General features: G+C 39.1%; 1 protein-coding gene across 4 annotated transcripts in view; it reads left to right on the top strand.

Moving 5' to 3' along the window:
- Window positions 1-18,806, top strand: part of CNTN3 (contactin 3) — a 299,279-nt gene that overhangs the window by 164,222 nt on the left and 116,251 nt on the right. The gene's annotated exons all lie outside the window — the stretch shown is intronic.

Below are 18,806 nucleotides of genomic sequence, written 5' to 3'. Positions count from 1 at the left end.
TGGACTTTATTTGTTCTCTGGACAAACCAGAATCCTTTTCCCCCAGAGACTTGGTAGTTTTAATCACAAAGCCCTCAGCCCAGTAAAATCAACATTTCCCATCTTCAGTATCTGATCACTTGGAATGTCTGAGCCAGCTGCACACTGCAGTTCTGGGACTGGATCATCAGCCATGATTGCCCTCGTGCTGGTGGGTATGGGTGTAAATTGGGATCCCCAGTCTACTTCAATAGTGTATGTGTTGCTGAAATCTTAAAGCTCCAGAGGAACTTTCACTTTGAAGGGAACCATAGACTCTCTTGATTAGAAATAAAAATAACTGAGCTCAAACTGGCTTGAAGAAAACAGGGAGTTTCTAGGCTCACATAGCTGGGGTGATCATGTGGTTTCTAGTAGAGCTGTATGGTGGACACAGAGATGTGCCACCCAGGGGGACTCGCCGCCTCACTGTGGGTACGGGGTCAGAAGGTGGCCTGCAGCCCCCAGCTCCTTCCCCATCTGCCTTGGCTGCAGAGAGCCACTTGCCTGTGGTCTTACCCTTCCAGGGCTGCCCACATCTGGTGACTGAGCAAGGTGGTGACATAAGGGGCCAGCCCTTTTTCTCCAACACTAGACAGTTCTGGTGGACAGTACTCAGTCCAGAGCTTCCTGCCAGGATGACCAAGGCTTTGTTGGATCACATCACATTTTGACTTCTTTTTTGTCTCAAATCCTGCTTCTGCCTCCTTGCTTTCACAGGTTTTGATCATGATCATTGATAAAATCTTTGATTCTAAACTCTAATATTTGCTCCCTGAGAACCCTATCTACTGGACTCAGTGGTTCAACCAATTTCATAAGCAACTGGTCTTTCTTGGTGTTTCTTGGCTCTGCTTCCCTCCTTATTGATTACACTGTCTTGTGGACTCCTTTGGTGGCACAGGTGGCCCCTGGCAACTCCAGGCTCTTATGGTCCTTAATCCTAAAGATCCTAATGGACCTGTTGCTTAGTGGCTCCTGATTTTAATTGGATCAGCTTTGCTTATGAGGTTTTCCCTGCAGCAAAGGACCAGAGTCAGCTCCATCTATAGACAAGCACTGGGATGAGAAAGATGGAGTTTCCAAAAGAAAAGAAGGGTTTTTATTATGAGGGAAAAAAAGAAGGAGTGATATATTAGATAGAAACTAATAATGGTTAGAACTACACCTAGTAGGAGGCATCAAAATAACTAATATTTTATAAATCAACACAAAATAATAGCTGGACAGTCTTGTCTATGATGAGTTTTGAAAATGTTGATCCAATTTAAGAGTCTGACTAAGGGATCTTCTTTAAACATTTTTATGATTAGATTTATTCACTGGACCTTTTAGTTGACTGGACATGCACACAGTGAGAATGCTTAAAAAGCTGTCAGATAAAACATGTTCCAAAAGATTAATCTTTTCTATTCTCATGAAATTGGAGAACTGTTGGCCAATCACAGCTTTCCTAAGTAATGACATCCTGATCTACCTCTGCCCTTGGGGACTTCATATAGTTCTCTTTTCATTTTTAAAGCTCATAGTATGGGTTGACCATGGAAGTCAAGTAGAATTATAGGTGAAGAAGGGAAGAAATCTCCCCAGATATGGCACGTTAGCTTTTAAGAACATGGTGCATGCACCGGAGAGCAAATAACTGAACAAAAGCATCCTTTCCTTAGTGCTAGATTGTGCAAGAAAATGATCAGGGCCAGAACATCAGGCTGAGATGCTGAAGATATGATTCTCATTGATCCAAGTCTACCTAGAGAGAGTCACAATTTACATCCTCTGCCCTGACTCCTTGGCTTGGGAGCTTCTTGAGGATAGAGCCTAGGTCCCTGTTTGCTCTGCACCCAAGTGCCCAGCACAAAGCTGATTTGTAACAAGCAGTCGGTAAATATCAGTTGAACAAATGAACACATTCATGAAGTGAATAAAGGAATCCTTTTTAGATTTGACCAGTTATAAATGCTTTTTGAGAATGCACTGCAAACTCTGTTTCTGGAGGTAGAAGCATTTAACAGCCAGTATGCCCTGGATGCCAAGCAAACAGGTGCAGACACTGACAGATCACAGTGAACTCTGACCACAGCAGCTGGCACCAACCCTGCTTCAACCCCTTGTTGACTGAAGAACTTTTAAATCAGTGGAGGATGTGGGTCACAGAGCAGGTGAAGCCGTGACTGCAGGGTTTATTGGTACATGCGATATGTGGCACTCCCAACCCATGCTGTGATCCGTTTTGTCCTCTTCTCACAAAGTCCCACCATCCCTGCAGGACATGACCTGTCCTTCTCTATCTTCACCACTGTATTTCTTTTATTCACTTTGTCACGTTTCTCCAGTTCTACTTCGTCCCTTCTCAGTGGTTGGAAATTTTTAATTTTGTTTTTGATTATTTTCTGATTATTGAAGACACCATCATGTGTCATTCATCCAGCAAATTTTTGAACAAAGTCACAGAGTAGACACAAGGGCAAAATAATAATGATAATAGCAAATAATAATAATAATGCCTTCTATTTATTGAGTGTTACTTAGATGCTAAGCAGTGTGCTGGCAGAAATAAATCATCTGCTAGGAGATTCTTTTAATTAAAAGTATGGGAGGGAACTGATAAGTGACAAGGGGGACGGGCAAGGAAAGAGCCTATATAGAAGTCCCAAGCATGAAAACTGCCTATGTTATCCATACTCCCTTAACTAACTTGTCTATGCAGATTATTTATAAGGAAGTAGCAGCAACCTGGGGCTGCTTTGCTTAAGAGCAGTCGCCATTTATTTGATGCTGTAAAATAGAAAAATTGTTTCATGATGGGTGACAATTAGAAATGTTTCCTGGGAGTCCCAATGACTCCTAAGCAACACAGGTTGTTGTCATTGGAGAGCAGTCTTGTCTCCCACTCATTCTGTGACATTTTCTGCCTCTTCCTTTTCATTGTCTTCCCTGCAGAATAATCCAGCACCTCTCTAACGCAAAAGGAATTAGCATCCTCTTGAAAATTAGCTGGAAACCAGAAATTGACAAGCCTAAAATAAGGTACCAGGCACAGATTCTCTGTAGCTTAATTATTAATCGAATTACCAGTAGTGTGGAAATCTGGGAATTTGTGTAATTACCGCACAGTTGGTGACATCACTACAAGATCGTTAGAAATCAAGGTGCACAAGAAAAATTACCGCGTGTAAATAAGGACACAAGACTAGTGTGTGGGCCCTGCGTGATAGATACTAATTAGATAGGGATTCGTAAGTGAATCAGGTTATTGAAGACACACATGATAATGGAATTGGTTTTTGTCCAAGGATGGCTGCTGAGATTCACTCTGAATAAAGAATGGTCCTTAGTGTTTCCCAGTGCCTCATAAGCCAACAACTTTGGTCTCAGCTCCTATGCATACTCTTCTGGCAATGACAGCCCTGGACACAGCCATCCACTTAGAACAACATAGCCTTTGGGATGTGAAAAGGAGAATGTGAGAGGCCAAACAGCAGGTAATAGAGGAGGAAGCGACTTCATGCTAAAAATTGCTTTGTAAATCCCGGTGTGACCGAGGTGAGAACTGTTAGCATCATAACCAGATGGCATGGGATTTACACCCACTGTATCAACATCTTTTTTGTTTGTTTTTTTTTCCTTTCCCTAAGACCAAAAAACAAAAGTCATCTCAGGTAGCCAAGATGGGGGAACCTGAAGAAAAGGTGCTAAGTAGGAATGTTCTAGAAAGACTTGTCCAGTTGCTAGACCTTTCGTCAAGGTGACGAGACATTAGCTAGTGTTCTTGGATGTGGTTTTTATTCAAAACGATAATTTCCCCAAATCATGTATAAGCTTAGTACCGTCTTGTCTTAGGCACTCATTTTTCCTTGAACTACACTCCTCTCCTGTTCACGTTTGTAATTTGGTCAAACCTAAAACAGTAGCTTTTTACAAAACTTCAAAGTAAAGAATACGTAATGTGTTCATGGGCAGAATGTGCTTTATGGCTCTCATGATAGTTGCACCACTGGTTTCCCCTTCCCTAAAGCAGAGTATCTGAAATTTGCATCGTAGCAGGCATTTGTATCATCACAAATTGTAAGATAAAGGTAAAGCAGGTGGGTTGCTGAGGAATAAGCATCCCTCTGCACTACAGGATTTTGCTCCTAATTTATCGCTCCTAATTTATTGCTCCTGACCTTAGGAGTTAGGGGTATGTTAACATGTCGTGGCAAAGAGTTAGAGAATCCATCTACAGACTCAGTAAATAATATATCACAATTGTAAAACTTTTTTTTTTGAATACATGCCGGTGCTGATATGACTGTTGACATTTACAAGGCTCCAGAATATTAACAGATTCATAGTAGCATTCAGACAGGTATGTTCTGAATCAATTGACACATACACCTCAGCTGCTACTGTGTGGATAACATCAAAATATTTTGATCTCTAAAGGGAGTATCTATTGGAGTGAATAATCTTAATTGTTGAACATCCATTTTGTAGTTGGAAATGGAGATGAGGAATTCTAAGTTTCTCCAAAGTCGTTGAATGTGGAAACTATGAATTTAAAATATTTTCTGAGTTGAGTTTGCCCTCCTTCCTTCCTTGCTTCCTTCTTTCATCCATCCATCCATCCTTTGATCCACCCACTGTATTCCTGTTTTGATTTACTCATGCATCCATCAAATATCAGTTGATGTGTAGAAGATGTTTTACATCTTATAATTCTATTTCACTGTAATATAAACATGGCCCTTTACTTGCATGATCTTAGTATTTAATAGAGAAAAAACTGAGAGCACTGCTGATAAACTTGATAGGAATGTATTCAAATCATTATGTTTTGAACCCCACCCAAAGTGCTCCCCAAGTGAAATGCACTTCCCTCAGGGTGCAGGAAATAGAAAGGTAACTAGGAATCCCTCTGTCCTCAGGGGCGTGGCCCCACAGGAAGTGAGAAAGGTGGGCCTGCAGGTGACTGGTTAACCCTGCGATTTCAGCAGTATGTGCCGTTATTCATCTGGACACTGGGTTCATTGCTCATACCATCAAGGAAGGGAGTATCATTCTCATTCAACCTGGACAAGCTGAGGCTCAGAGTGGTTAGGTAATTTGTCCAAAGACACGCATGCATCAGTAAATTTGGGCGTTAGACCTAGATCTGTTGCTTTTTGATGGAAAATTTTCTCGTGCTTACAAAAATTATAGGCTTCAGTTTTTTGGTTTACACATTTTCTGCATTCTAGGACAGTGTTCTCGAAATCCTCTGGTAGATGCACTGATACAATTAAAACATTTTTAAGCACCAGCACCCAACACACACCCAGGTGCACACACTCAAACATACCTGGGAGGCATAGTGAGTATAAGCCAGGCATCTAGGGACTAGACTGAGTTCCAGTTCTAAATGACAGTACTGCAAACTTTGGGCAAGTTGCCTAACCTCTGAATCTCTATTTCTTACGTGTAAACAAGGGGAATAGCACAGAACTTATCCCTAAAGGATGGTTGTGAGGATTTAAGAAGGTAATATATGTGAATGGTTTGAAATGTTTGATTTTTATATAGATAAAAATATGTGTTCCTAATATGTTTACTAGGTAGAAAAATTTTAAATACATAAATAAATCTGTAAGGAGGGTTTATTATATTTTCTTCATGTACCCAAGGGTACAATTTGTCCATTTGTCTGGAATATTTGTACCCCATTTTAGACAACATGATTCTAAAAAACGTTTGGGTTTCCTTCCTCCAACCATAATGGTTGAATTATCTGTGGTTGGGGATTTAAGAACTTGACTGTTTTTTGTTTAACAACAGTTAACGACAGTTACCCTTAGAGATAGAGGTGCCCGGCCTGTACAAGCATCAATGACGGTCTGTCCTTGGGGAAAATCCCTCCCCTCCACAGGCGGGACCCACACATGTAGGCAGTTCCAGCTGGCCTCAGCTGATTGGCCCAAGGAGGGCCCCTGATATGAGCTGCATCCAATGAGATGCTCTCTACAGGAGATTTGCTAATTGAGGTGACAGGCTACATTTTTGAGTTTGGGAGTTTGAGGTAGACTCCTTCTGTCATGCCAAGAAAGCTGGTGCGCATGGAGCAGAGAAGTGGCCCTGCAGAGGCTGAAAACAGACCGGGCAGAGAGTAAAGACTGATGACTGCCCAGCCTCAGGCTCTCCACCCTTCTCCCTTGGCAGCTGTTTTCTTGCCCTTGGGTGCTATGCAACAGCCCTAGGATGTGGATGTATATTCTGGAACCTTCTTTATTTTAAACTGAGTCTGGTGGTTTCTGTTTCCAACAACCAAAGCCTCATAGCTACTGCAAAGGACTTTATTGTTAGAGCTACACCAGTAGGGGTGGGTGGTGGGGTCAGGGGGTAAGTAACATAACTGATGTAAGGAGAATAGGAAATTTAATATAAAAAAGTAAAGGAACAGAGGCTGCAGGTCTCAACAAGTGTCCTTGGGCTGTTCCGGCATCTTTTTATGATTGGAGTCAGCAATGAACACAGCACAAATAGCCCTGCAAGGAGGCAGGGTCACAGAAGACAATTTGAAGAAACTGTGCATTCATTACTACTTACATATTCAGCCTGGGAGTGTGAGTTACTCCAGAATTTCAAGGCTACCACCGACCACTCCACAAATATTTCATCACAGCGGTGTGGCTTCGTGCTCACCCCTTCCATTTTCTCCTCAGATCCCTTAAATGGTCTGCCATAGTTTGGTGAGAAAATCATTTTCTCCCACTCTAAAGACCACCGAGTTTTCCTTGCTGTGATTCCATCCACCCGCAGACAGAAGTCAGAAGGAGCCTTAGGCTCATCCAAAAAAAAAAAAACATTTATATGCGTAAGCTGAAAGTTTAAATCCACTGTTACAGCAATAGTACTTCAACAAGAGTTGACTTAAACATAGCAGAGCTCTAACTGATGTTTTCTGCTGTAAGTAAAAATTGCATTGTTAATTTAGTACAAATTAAGGGTGGTAAAGGCTTTGATTCCTAACATCTTAAGCAGAAATTAAGGATGATTATTAGTTGGTGCTTTTTGTCAGGGAAAAAACAAAACACCATAGTAGCACTAGGTGAAACCTAAGAATCAATTCCTCCACTAGCAAGAGGAACAGTTAAACATTCATTGCTTTGCCATACAAATGCATTTACATATTCTTAGTTTTAATTAAGATTGCATGAGCTACTGTAACAAAGAAACCTGAAAATATATTAGCTTAAACCAAACTGTGTTTCTTGCTCAAAGTCCAAACTAAGTGTTTTTGATCCTAGATCTTGGCTCCATCCATGAAAACGCCTCTTCATTTCAGCATCTAAAATCCATGGTCACTGCCTCTGTCTTAGTCAAGCTGATCGAGAAAAAAGGGGGAGAGAAGTCACCCGGGTGGTTTTCTTGGACTTGTCACCTTTGTGCACACTCTGCTGATTGGTCGTCAGTCGCATGTCACACCAAGAGCAGAGGAGGTCCACTCTGTGCCAAGGGAGAAGTGGGGATGGACTGGGAGTATAGCTGGCGCACTCTGCCATGCTTAGGTAGAGCTGTGCTTTTGAAAATAAGCACAAGCACGTTAGGACCGGAGACATAGACAGTGTGTCTAAAGGGGCAATGTGTGTGAGCAACTGGACTTGTTAGAAAAGTATGTTCCACAATCTCACTCTCAGAGACTCTGGTTCTGTAGTGTGGGGTTTTTTCCTGGGAATCCACACTCTTTATAGATGAACCAGGGGATTTTCAACCCAGCTGGGCCTCGAGCCACACTTTGATACACACTGTCATCAAGTGATATAAATTTAAATGTGTTAAAGAAATGTTTCAAGGAAGAGAGGAATGTCACTTATTATGGAGCCAGTAGAAGTGTTCAAATATTTCAGCGTTGCATTTTATTAAGTAGGACATTTGGGTCTTTAACAGGGAAGTGGAACTGAGCTTCTGTGGGACATTGATGTTCATTTATTTACGAGCCAGGCAGTTCCTATCTCCACTGAATTTTTTCCTCATTCACATTAGCTGCCCTAGGGGGCATGGTGGCTGGTGTGCCTAGGTGCACAGCTCAGTGTTCCCTGGTGCTCACCCACCCTCCCAGGTGTCAAGCAGTTAGTCTGACGGGTTCTTGGCAGTCGGCTGGGCTTGTGGATAATCACAGGGACTGAGCATGGATTACGTTTGTACAGCTTTTAATCCCCGGGCACTGCTTGCCATCTCATCCCTGAGTAGTTCGGACTTGTTTATTGTTGTCACTGTGTCTGTGTGCTTGTGTGTGTGTTCATCTGAAGAGGGTGTGCCTCTCTGGAGTAAAACACAGATGGATCGCGTAGATGGGAGTTTCAAAACCCATCACTTTCTCTTTTCCCTTTGAGGCCTCGCTCTTGTTTAAAATCTCTTCCCTATTAACGTTAGGAAGTTGGGCTTTGAAATGATACCAGGATTTAAAACTAAGACATTGTGAAATGAATCATCTGAAGTTTTCAGTAAGATTACAGGAATCCGTTTCTAAATGCATCCATGGATTCATCCCAGTGATCACCTTTCCATTTCCTCCGAGGTCTGCAGAGGCCAGCCAAGTGATTCAGAGAAATGAGCAGGGCCAGTTTTGAGACTTGGGCAATTTTTTCTCCCAGTAACATAGTGAAAGCACTTAACAGCATCATTTACTTTGTATGCATTTTTTAAAACATAGAAAATACAGTTCTTTACTGAGTTTATTAAGAGTTTTGTCACACATATTTTCCATTTGCTGGTTACAGTTCTTACTGTGGCTTTTTTCCTGTTGTCCTCTTAAGTTAAACTCATTAGATGTAGACACATTCTGCATATTAAACACACAGAGCTATTTTTCACTATTTATATGAAATTTGCTCCTTATCAGTCAGATTTTACTGGGTTCTGTTGCAGTAACAAATGACTCCAAAGTCTTAATGGCTTATAATAATGAGGATTTATTTCCAATTTGGTAGGCTCTAGGCTGTGGGTTGGCTGCAGCTATATTCCACATGACTTCTTTGTTTGGGGAAAAAGCAGCCCCTCTCTGGGATATGCCATTTGCACGGCAGGAAGGAAGGAAATTGTCGGAACCGTTCAGTCTTTTCACAGGTGGTATATACATCATTTCTGCTTTCATTCTATTTTGCAAAGCATGCATTATGGCCAGCGCTGATCAGATGGCCAGAAACCATTCTGTCACGGAGAGGAGCAACAAAGAATCTTAATAATTAAGATGACTGACTCTATATTCTCTCTCATTTTTCTCTTTAGCCATTTGGCCTTTGTAGTCTTTCTTTGGATTTCCCCATTTTGAAAGAAATCTGGATGCAATAAGTAGTTTATATTATCCCAACTCTTCCAACAAGAAAACATCAGAACGACAATATATCATGATGAAAAATGGTCCTCCCAAAGTGCTACCACCTAAAGGGTTCAAATGCTACTCAGTCCCTGCTGATTATACCATGGAGAAAGCAAGAAGAGCTAGAAACTACATGTTGGCAAAATCTTCCAAAATGTTAACAATGTGGGTCAAACAGAACATGGTTTGAGGGTGACCTTTAGCCTGTGGGCCATAGTTAGAAGGACATTTCTTCTTCAAGGACATTTACTTAATGCTAGTCTGAAAAAAAAAACGGCTCATTCACTCAACAGTTTAAGTGAATACAAATCTGAGAGACAGTTAAGAGTATTGTTTATAGCCTTTAAAAGTTCACGTTTATTAAGTTCAGGAATACATAAAATAATTCTAAACAAACCTAGTTAAAGCCGCTAGTTGCGGGCTTCTGGAGGCCTGCAGTTTTTGAAAGTGGCATCTCAATCCTTCTGGAGACAATTTCAAAATACATTTTACATCTGTTTTCTGAAGTAATTAAGCATGCTCCCTTTCTCGTCCAGTTTACATTATTACTTTTCTTAGCAAATGTTTAATGCCCCCAAAGCTGGGGTAAACCAATCAGCTAAACACAACAAAGTCATGTGAGTGTCTCACGTGTGAGATTTTATTATATGTTAGTACAAACTCCCTCATTTTTGAGACTGCATTCGATTTTATCTGGAAAAGAATGGACTCGGAAGGTCAGTGATAGGTGTCAGCTAAAGCCCGACTCCCATGAAGAAGCATCGCATTCCCAAGAGGAAGCACAGTAGTTAAACAGAAACATAACCGATTCTTTTATTGTAGTTGTAAGTAAATAATTTGTTGTTCCTAATGTAAATTTTTATGTAAATCTAGAAATTCAAGGATTTTTTTTCTCATTTTCCTAACATAATCTTAATGTGTTCAGTGACATTATTATATTTGGAAGTATTATGCATTTTGCAACCCACTGCTCTTATTCCTTTTAATTTCCCCTTCGATTTTCACACGACATGCCTCATACTCTCTGCACTGCCTAGTAATGATCACCGTCCACCAATAAGGGACCTTACTGTGCACTGTCTCCCTGCCAAGACCGGCTAATACGTGGGTTGGTACATTAAATATAGTTGGTGAAGGTAAAGTCTGTGTTCCTACCACAGACTCCTGATTTTCCCTTTTACTTTTACTCACAGACCATTTGTGTGACACTGAGCAACATTTTTCACTATGTGTTCTTTTGAAATAGTAATAGGCATCATGCAAAAGAGTTAGATTTTGTTTTGTTTTGTTTTGTTTTTTAAGCAAAACACTTTTTCAAAAATGCTGGGTAAAGCAAAAGAAAGCATCTTTTTTTTTTTTTAAATTTCTCAGAGCTTTGACTAGTACAGTAATAGTTTTATGTATCCTAGAGGAGGGGTCTAATGTGCAGCTTCTCCCAAATTTACCTGACAAGAGGACCCTTTGTCTCTGTCTCATCTTGCAGGACCAAGTGTTCTGAGAAGTACACTTCAGGAAATGCTCACCTAGGTTGAAAATCATGCACACCAGTAATTTTCAAAAAATCGTCTACCATATGGTCCAAGAGTTTGTGACAGGGGACAGCTTAGTGTACAGACCTTGAATTTCCCCAACTTCTCTTCAAGTAGAACAGTTCTGTTTTTACATAATTTAAATGTTGTCATCCTATATGAATATTCTTTAAAGATAGGATTCTGTACTGACAAATTATAAAGATAAAGGAAGGAAAGGAAGGAGGGAGGAAGGGGAAGAGATAGAGGACAAGTATATCTTATTTTGTCAGTGAACAAGTGGAGTCATTTACATGAATTTGCTCAGATTCATCTTGGCTGTAGAATTCTGGATGTGTTAGGGAGTGGTTTCTTCATTATATCACCATGAAAACTGGGGAAGAAAATTAAGGGATGCTTTGACTAGTTAATATACTTCTGGCATTTTATAAATTCAATTAATTATGTGTGGATCACAATACATCTGTTATAGTAATAACAACAGGCTGGTGTTTTCTGGTGAGGAAACTAGTCCATCAATCAGCTTACAATCATTGATCTTCAGACAAGGGACCCATGGTGCCTGGCTTATAGTATCCAGAGTATGCTTTCAACACTGTTGCCAAAATATATCGTATTCCACACATCTCTTAAGAAGGCCTCTTCTGTTTCCACTTGAGATGTGGAATGACAGCTGAAGTGGTGATATATGTAGACTTAAAGCAATCTTTTTCAATCATTATAACCTTTAAGCACCACTAGCATCTCCCAGGATTCTTTGACCTTTTCTCTCTGTATTATGCTTTTTGACAGCCCAGAGAGAGGAGTGGTATGCCTGACATCTGGTATAAACATGAAATGTTAATTCTTGGCACATACTTAATATTGCCAACCCCTTACAGATGCTCATGTGATATATTTTGTTTTTCCCATGGCTATAACACAGAATTTTTATGAGTTTTCTTAATCCAGTGCAGGTAAGCAGGCTAAATTGTTTTGTGGTTTTCCATAACTGTGGTTGTGAATCTTGGATTCCTCACCATAGATTAGGCAGGAGATCAAAGTTCAACAGTCCTTAGCCACGCAGTGAGACGATTTTGTCCTCTATAGTACCAGAGTAGAGAATAAGGAAAGTTAAAGGACTATTAGAACAAGATACAAACACATAAGGAGAATTGTAACATCCAGAGGGTAAAATTAAGGCTTTGTTAATCTTTCTATTATTGAAGAATAGCAGAAGCAGAATCCCATATCTCCAAAAGCCGTTGAAAGGCATCAAAATATCCATGACGTCTTTCTGATTCTTAATGAAGTTATATTTGGAGGTATGTATTCCAAGCTATGAGACATCATTAAGAATTCTCAACTAAATTGAAAGAAATGCTGGCTTGCTAAAACCAAGTCATTATGATCAGAACATCATAATATAGTGGAGGAAATCTCCAGGAAGTAAAAGGGGTCGATGAAATGCAAGACTTGCTGGATATGCAGATATCTCCAACTTGGGAGAACTTGAAAACAAGTCAAGAATTGACTTCCTCATCAAAGGAAGCAAGCCTTAAACAGACAGGCTGGAAATTTCAGTTGAGAGGATTATGTAGAGAAAACGTGGAACTGAAAATGTGGGAGGGTTCTGCCCAAAGAACAGGATCTACGTATATCTTTTCATTACATTTGTGAAACTCCAGGTCTTACGCGCATGATTAGAGACTGATTCCTTGAATCTATTTTAATAGGAATTGGGACAGCTAGCAATGGGGTTATTAGGGCTTTGATAAGACATCCTGATAGGAGACATAACATACAACCCTTACACATATGCAAAATTCTTGAACTATTTGTGTCATGGAAAACTGCTGCTTCTAAGCTGTGTGTAGTGTGTTGGCAGGAGGACTTGAGAACCTTTCCATTTGGAATTGAAAAAAATATAATAGAGTTGATAAGTGTATAGACAATCATTATTCTATTTTAGTGCTAGTAGAATACTAGTAAGACTTAAGGAAGCAACCTTCAAATGGTCTCTGGAACAGTGGGAGGCTTCACTGGGAGACAGAAGGGCAGGTGAATTCTATGAACATTCTTTTGGAATTACAGGGTAATTTTCCTGAAGAAGAGAAAGGAATTCTTGAACAAAGTTGCATAAAGATTCCACATGGAAAATAGGGGACATTTTCTGAAGAATTCCAAGTCAGTTTACAAAGTTTCAGCATGATCTCTGCTAAGATTGAGGGGGTTGGGTGTGAATGAATATGAGAATGTCTCCAGCAATCTGGTCCAGTTTGGAAATACATCAAGAGACATTCAAATTGCAAGCCAGCTTCAGGCCTCAGTCATGTCCTTTCCAAGAACAGGGACAGCTTCCAAATCCAAGTGCAGTTGAAGGAATTAAAACATGTACTGCCTCCTGAGTATGCCCTATTCTTTTCTTTCTTATTTCCGTGATACCTTTTAGAAACCAACCAGTTACTGTACTAGGGAGATAATCCAGGGATAAGATTTACTCAGCACAAACCTTTTATTAAAGGCCTACAGTGCTGTGTTCTGGAGAATTTTGTTTCCCTTTGTTTAAACGCCAGTTAGATCAGATTTTCAAAAGCACATCAGAAATATTCCTAGTCTTAAATCCAGGGATTTATACAACACAGAGTTGCAAGACCAATGGGAAATTAATTTCCTTTGAAGCACATGAGCTTGAAGTTTGCAGCCTCCCACCATGGAGCAGAATTTGTTCAAGCATTTCTAATGACCTCTTAAGGTCCTTTCTACCCCAAGTTATAAGTTGACTGCAGGAAATCAGTGATTGCCTGGACCGTTCTGGCTAAGCTGGAAAATATCTGATCAAATAAAGATTAACTAGAGGCTCATCATGTTGCTCACAACCATCAACCCTCATTGGAGAACATCCCATGTTTATATGGCCTCTGTGATATGCGCCTTCTCCAAACAGGACAGAGAAAATGGTTTCTTGAAATGTCAACAAGGTGTTATATTTTATCACACTGAGGTATCATTGCATGCCTGCAATGTAGTGTGATATTTTACCATCAAGTATTTATTTACCAGTACATTCTAAACTTGCTGTTTAAGATGCTTCTGTAGGGGCAAAAACAAAACAAAACAAAAAATGCTGGATCTTCTGCGAAGAACATTTGCCACACTTATATTTCACTCCCACCTTCATATTTTCTCAGTTATGATTCTTCTACTACCACTAAGATTATGTATTCCTCGGTTCATTGTGTCTCTGCAGTTCCACATTGCTTTCTCTTGGACATTACATAGAAAAATACAACAAATCCCAGTTGAATACTAAAACCAAAAGACGACTTCAGTGTTCACTTGTCAGGGAGAATACAGGACCCCTTCGATTCTGCCACATCACTCTTCCAAACCTCCGGTCTAAGAACTGGATGCTGAGAAAGAGAACTTTCATTGTTCTTTTAGTCCTTTGTATAGTTTTAAAGATACAGTGTAACAAATGAGGTGGTGTTGTCATTTTATCCCTGAAAAGAAGTAAGTACATGTTCACAGCTGAAATTCTCCTGTATATCTTTTCTTTATTGCCTTCTTCCTCTAGCAGAAACAAATAATTATTAGCAATGAGGAATAATGTAGCTGTTATATTATAGCAATTTATTTCCAATACACATATGTGCACAAGTGTAGCTTCTTTTGCTTTTGGCAAAATTATAGATTTATTAAGGAGGACAACTGTTTGGACATAGGAGAATTGCACACATGGAGAAAGGAGGTATTTATTGGCACACAGTCTCTGTATATAGTTAAACTGAGGAACATATAAAAAGTTAAGATTTCAAAATGAAGCCAAGCTTTTCCCTTGTAGGTACTTTAAACTAAAAAAGAATTTGTGATGTTTTGCTTTTTTTTTTTTACAGATGATAAAAGCAATGATGCTTATTATAGAGCATGTAGAAAACTTAGCAGGTTTAACTCACAAAGGTAGAATCACCCATAGTACCACTTTGCCAAACTAGCCATCATTTTAGTCTGTGTATTCTGCCTGATTTTTTGGTTACTCATTCTTTTTTTTTTTCATAATTGATAGCTACGCTACAGACAGATTTGGTTTTTTTTTCTATTAATGTTACAGTGTAAGCATCTCCCTGTTATAAAGACCCCAGAAATAATCTTTTTTGTAAGAAAAAAGAACTTAAACTATAAAAACAGTGCCTTTAAATCATTCCTTATATTTTTGAGATGGTTAGCATTTTGTTTGTTATACATGGCACATTTGTTTTCTAATTTGTTACCTTTTGTTACTTTATTTAGTGGACTTCATTTATGTTAGTTTATTTTGCCTTATTAGAGAATTAAAATTTTATATAGTAAAATCTCTGATTTTTCTATATACTTTTCTGCCTGGTCATTATTAATAAAGTCTCCAATTACAAATATGTTCAACTGTATTTTTCTTTTAGTATCTCTGTGATATTTTTAAATTTTAATTTTAATTCATCTGGAGTTTTATGTAAAATGCAAGATAGGGATATGACATCATTTTTGTCATATGGATACCTAGTTATCCCAACACTCTTGAGTGGATAATCCATTCTTTCCCTACTTCTTTGAAATGCCACCTCAATCATATACTAATCATACAGATTTATTCGTATAGACATAAATACATGCATACATATATACATGCATGGGTCAGTTTATGAACTCTTTATCTTATGTTATTCTTCTATTCCTACAGTGCCACTATGATACTTTAAATGCTATACCTAGTTTAATTCCATAATGTTTTAATAATTTGTAGGACAAGTCCCCCATTATACAACTCATTTTGCCAAAAAAGAAAAAGTATGTATTTTTTCAAATACACTCATTCTTCTAAATGCACATCAAAACTCAGAGTCTTCACATTTTAAAAAAATTTAAGAATTTGATTGAAATTATCTGACATTAGCATGTTATTTTGAGAAACTTGATATCTTTAAAATATTGAGATTTCAGATTTACAAATATGTTACATATCTTCAGCATTACGAATCACGGTGTTTTGCAGTATATTTCTGTTTCTTTCTGCACAAATGAACTCCACATATCTTTTTAAATTGTGTTGCTGTTTAGCCATTTACATATTATTTTTTAAACATGGTGATTGGATACAAGAATACCTAGTTTTTTACATTTATTTGCAAGTTTTCTAGTGTCAGTAGATTCTTGGGTGACACTCAAGTGTTCCCAGAAGATATAATCACAAGAGCCATTTTTGAAATACACCTGAGGAGAATTTCATTGGTCTTGTGGAACTAAAGGTACTGTTCTCTGTAGTTCTGATACATAATCATTATCATGTTGAAGGAAGAACCCCGTTATTCTTCATTATTTTTTCCTTTGGTCGTTTAGATTGCTTGGACTAATGCTGTTAAAATGCTATGATGAATATCTTTGAGTGTAGAGTTCAGTTCATTGTTGGGTTATTGTGAAAGGTTTTTTCTCTGTTTGAAATCTCTTTTAAGAGCACAAACAAGTAGTGAGGGCTATTAATAAAATTTCTGTAGTTGGAATATGAACCACTTTTATCTAACTCATCTTTTTTTCAGTTGTTTTCCCCTACTTTAAAAATGTTCCTACAGACAAATAAGCAAAATCAGTATCTCGGGCAAACTCCATTGTTTTATAACTGTGTCAGTGTTTTGCAGTAGTGTGCTGGGCATGAAACACACTGGAGAAATCTAATTTCACTTCTTTATTTTACAGATGAGGAAACTGAGACCTCAAAGTCAATTGATTTGAGCAAAATCATGTGGTATATGGCAGGACTGTACTGAGACCAGGTTTCCTAGTAACTCTAATCCTTCTTTTCACTAGAGCATGCTATTTTCTAGGTTATTTTAAGAATATGTTGAGTTCTGCAAGGAAAATCCTTTTTTAAAGCTCTTCTTAAAAAGAAGCAGACTTCAGTTTCAGTTGGGAAGAAGAGGTGAGGTTATAGTCAAAGAAAGACAGATATGGAAATGATTTATCATATTCAAGGCCTCCTAGTTTGAGAAACCTGAGTAACGGACATTGAGAAGACTTGGCCATACTCTTTTTCTCCTATTTGTCCAATGTATACAACATCCCTAGCACATTGGAAAGGCTTATAAATTGTTATTAAATTAACAAATGTTTATAACTTCACTTTCGCCAAATAGAAATTAAAAAGAAAATCCCTGATTCCTTGGCATTTTTTCTAAAGTAGAATGTTCACCTTAGCCTCGCAGTTTAGGTAATTGTTTATTTTGTATAGATTTATTTTGTACCTGCTGTACGAGGGGTGGGGATTCTATCAAAGAGGTAAATCAGAAGCAGTTTGTAGTGTGTAAGAGGGAGGACTAGTCTTTGCTCTAAATAAGGAAAGAATAGAGAATGGTGAATCCCACAAGAGCCAAATGAATGAAAGTATTATAAACGTAGAAAAGGGAGGACTTCATGGAGGAGGCAGCTTGTGAAAGATTGTTTTACATAATAAATAGGAGTTTCCCAGCAGAGAAAACCTCTAGAGGCAGAGCATGGAGTATCAATAAATCTAGAGAAAAGAGAATCAGAGGAGAATTAATTTAACTCCCTTTATTAATGAGTTTTATGGCCACACAATGGATAAGGAGGTCAGAATGTTTCTTAATGCCCAGAAAGTTCTGTTTGGTTTCATGATCACCTTGAACAGGCCCCCCAGTTTCCTGTAGCATTTTTATGAGTATATACTCTTGAAAACAAACAAACAAAAAAACTGAAATTTTAAAAATATTGTGGTGGGGGGATGTTGTAGAGGGGCATCAAACACCCGGTTAGGCAGATCGGATTCAACCTTCAGCCTCTTTCTGACGTTTCACCTTGCTTTCTGAAGTACTGGAGTTCCCTGACCAATCAGTTGACATTGCAGAGTTTGTGGGATGGAGTCCAGATTCTGGTCTCCATCCTGATACTAAGTGTGCCCCGAGTCCTCAGGCTGTAAGGAGGAGCGCAGGTGGGAATGCATGTGAGGCATGCTGTGTTCTTCGCTTTCCTTTGTTTTCTGTCAGCAGTTCCACTCAGCAAACTCTCGCACAGTTTTGCAATTCTCTAAATTTGGTCCCCATCATGGTGCTTTCCCAGTTCCACTCTAGCCTCTCCCTACAATCATTGTCCCCATCCTAGACAGTTATGGCTTTAAAATGTATGTTCCATCACCTCACTCCCTTGCTTAAAGCACTTTAGCAGTTGCTTATCATAGATAAAGTCAAATCCAAATTCCTGATCCTGCTCCCGAGTCCCAGAGCATCTGGCATCAGCCCAGCTCAGGATCCCCCCTCATTCCACTCTCCCAGCCTCTCCTTCCCCGAGACTTGTTGTCCTCTTGCTCCTCCCAGAAGCCCTAGCACTTAGGGCAGTGGCACTGCTGTCCTGTCTGCCTCAAGTGTTCCCCTCCGAATCTTTTCATGGCTGACATCTTATTTCTGTTGATGACTTTGCTGAGGTGACCTCTGTCCTGACCATTGCATCTAAAGCAACCTCCTCTCCCTGTCACTCTCATATCACCCAGATTTATTTTCTTCATAACATTTATCATTGTCTTCCATTTTACTGCTCATTTATTTTGTATATTTAAAAAATTGTTTCCCCTTTGTCAAAGCAGTGAGAATCTGCTTCCAAGGGAGTTAGGACTTCGCTAAGTTTTTTCACCCTGTATCCTCAGAGCCAAGAATAAAGCTTAGTATATAGCACACCCCCAATAAACAGGTACCCAATACTGCTGGGGCACTGGAAATGTTATTTACTGCCTACTAATTCAAGGTCATGTGCTCTAGGAAGTTTGTATCACACAGATTAACCAGATACAGTTTGTGATATAAAAGAAGGAGAAACAAGCGTGGCTCTAAATAAGGCAGCGTAGAAAGTGGTCAGTTCCAAACATTTTTCTGAACTTAGATGAGGCTTCCTTTGGTGCGCTGTTATTT

This window comes from Vicugna pacos, chromosome 17 (genome assembly GCF_048564905.1).
Source record: "Vicugna pacos chromosome 17, VicPac4, whole genome shotgun sequence".
Taxonomy (NCBI): Eukaryota; Metazoa; Chordata; class Mammalia; order Artiodactyla; family Camelidae; genus Vicugna; species Vicugna pacos.
This window is presented reverse-complemented; position numbering and strand designations above follow the sequence as displayed.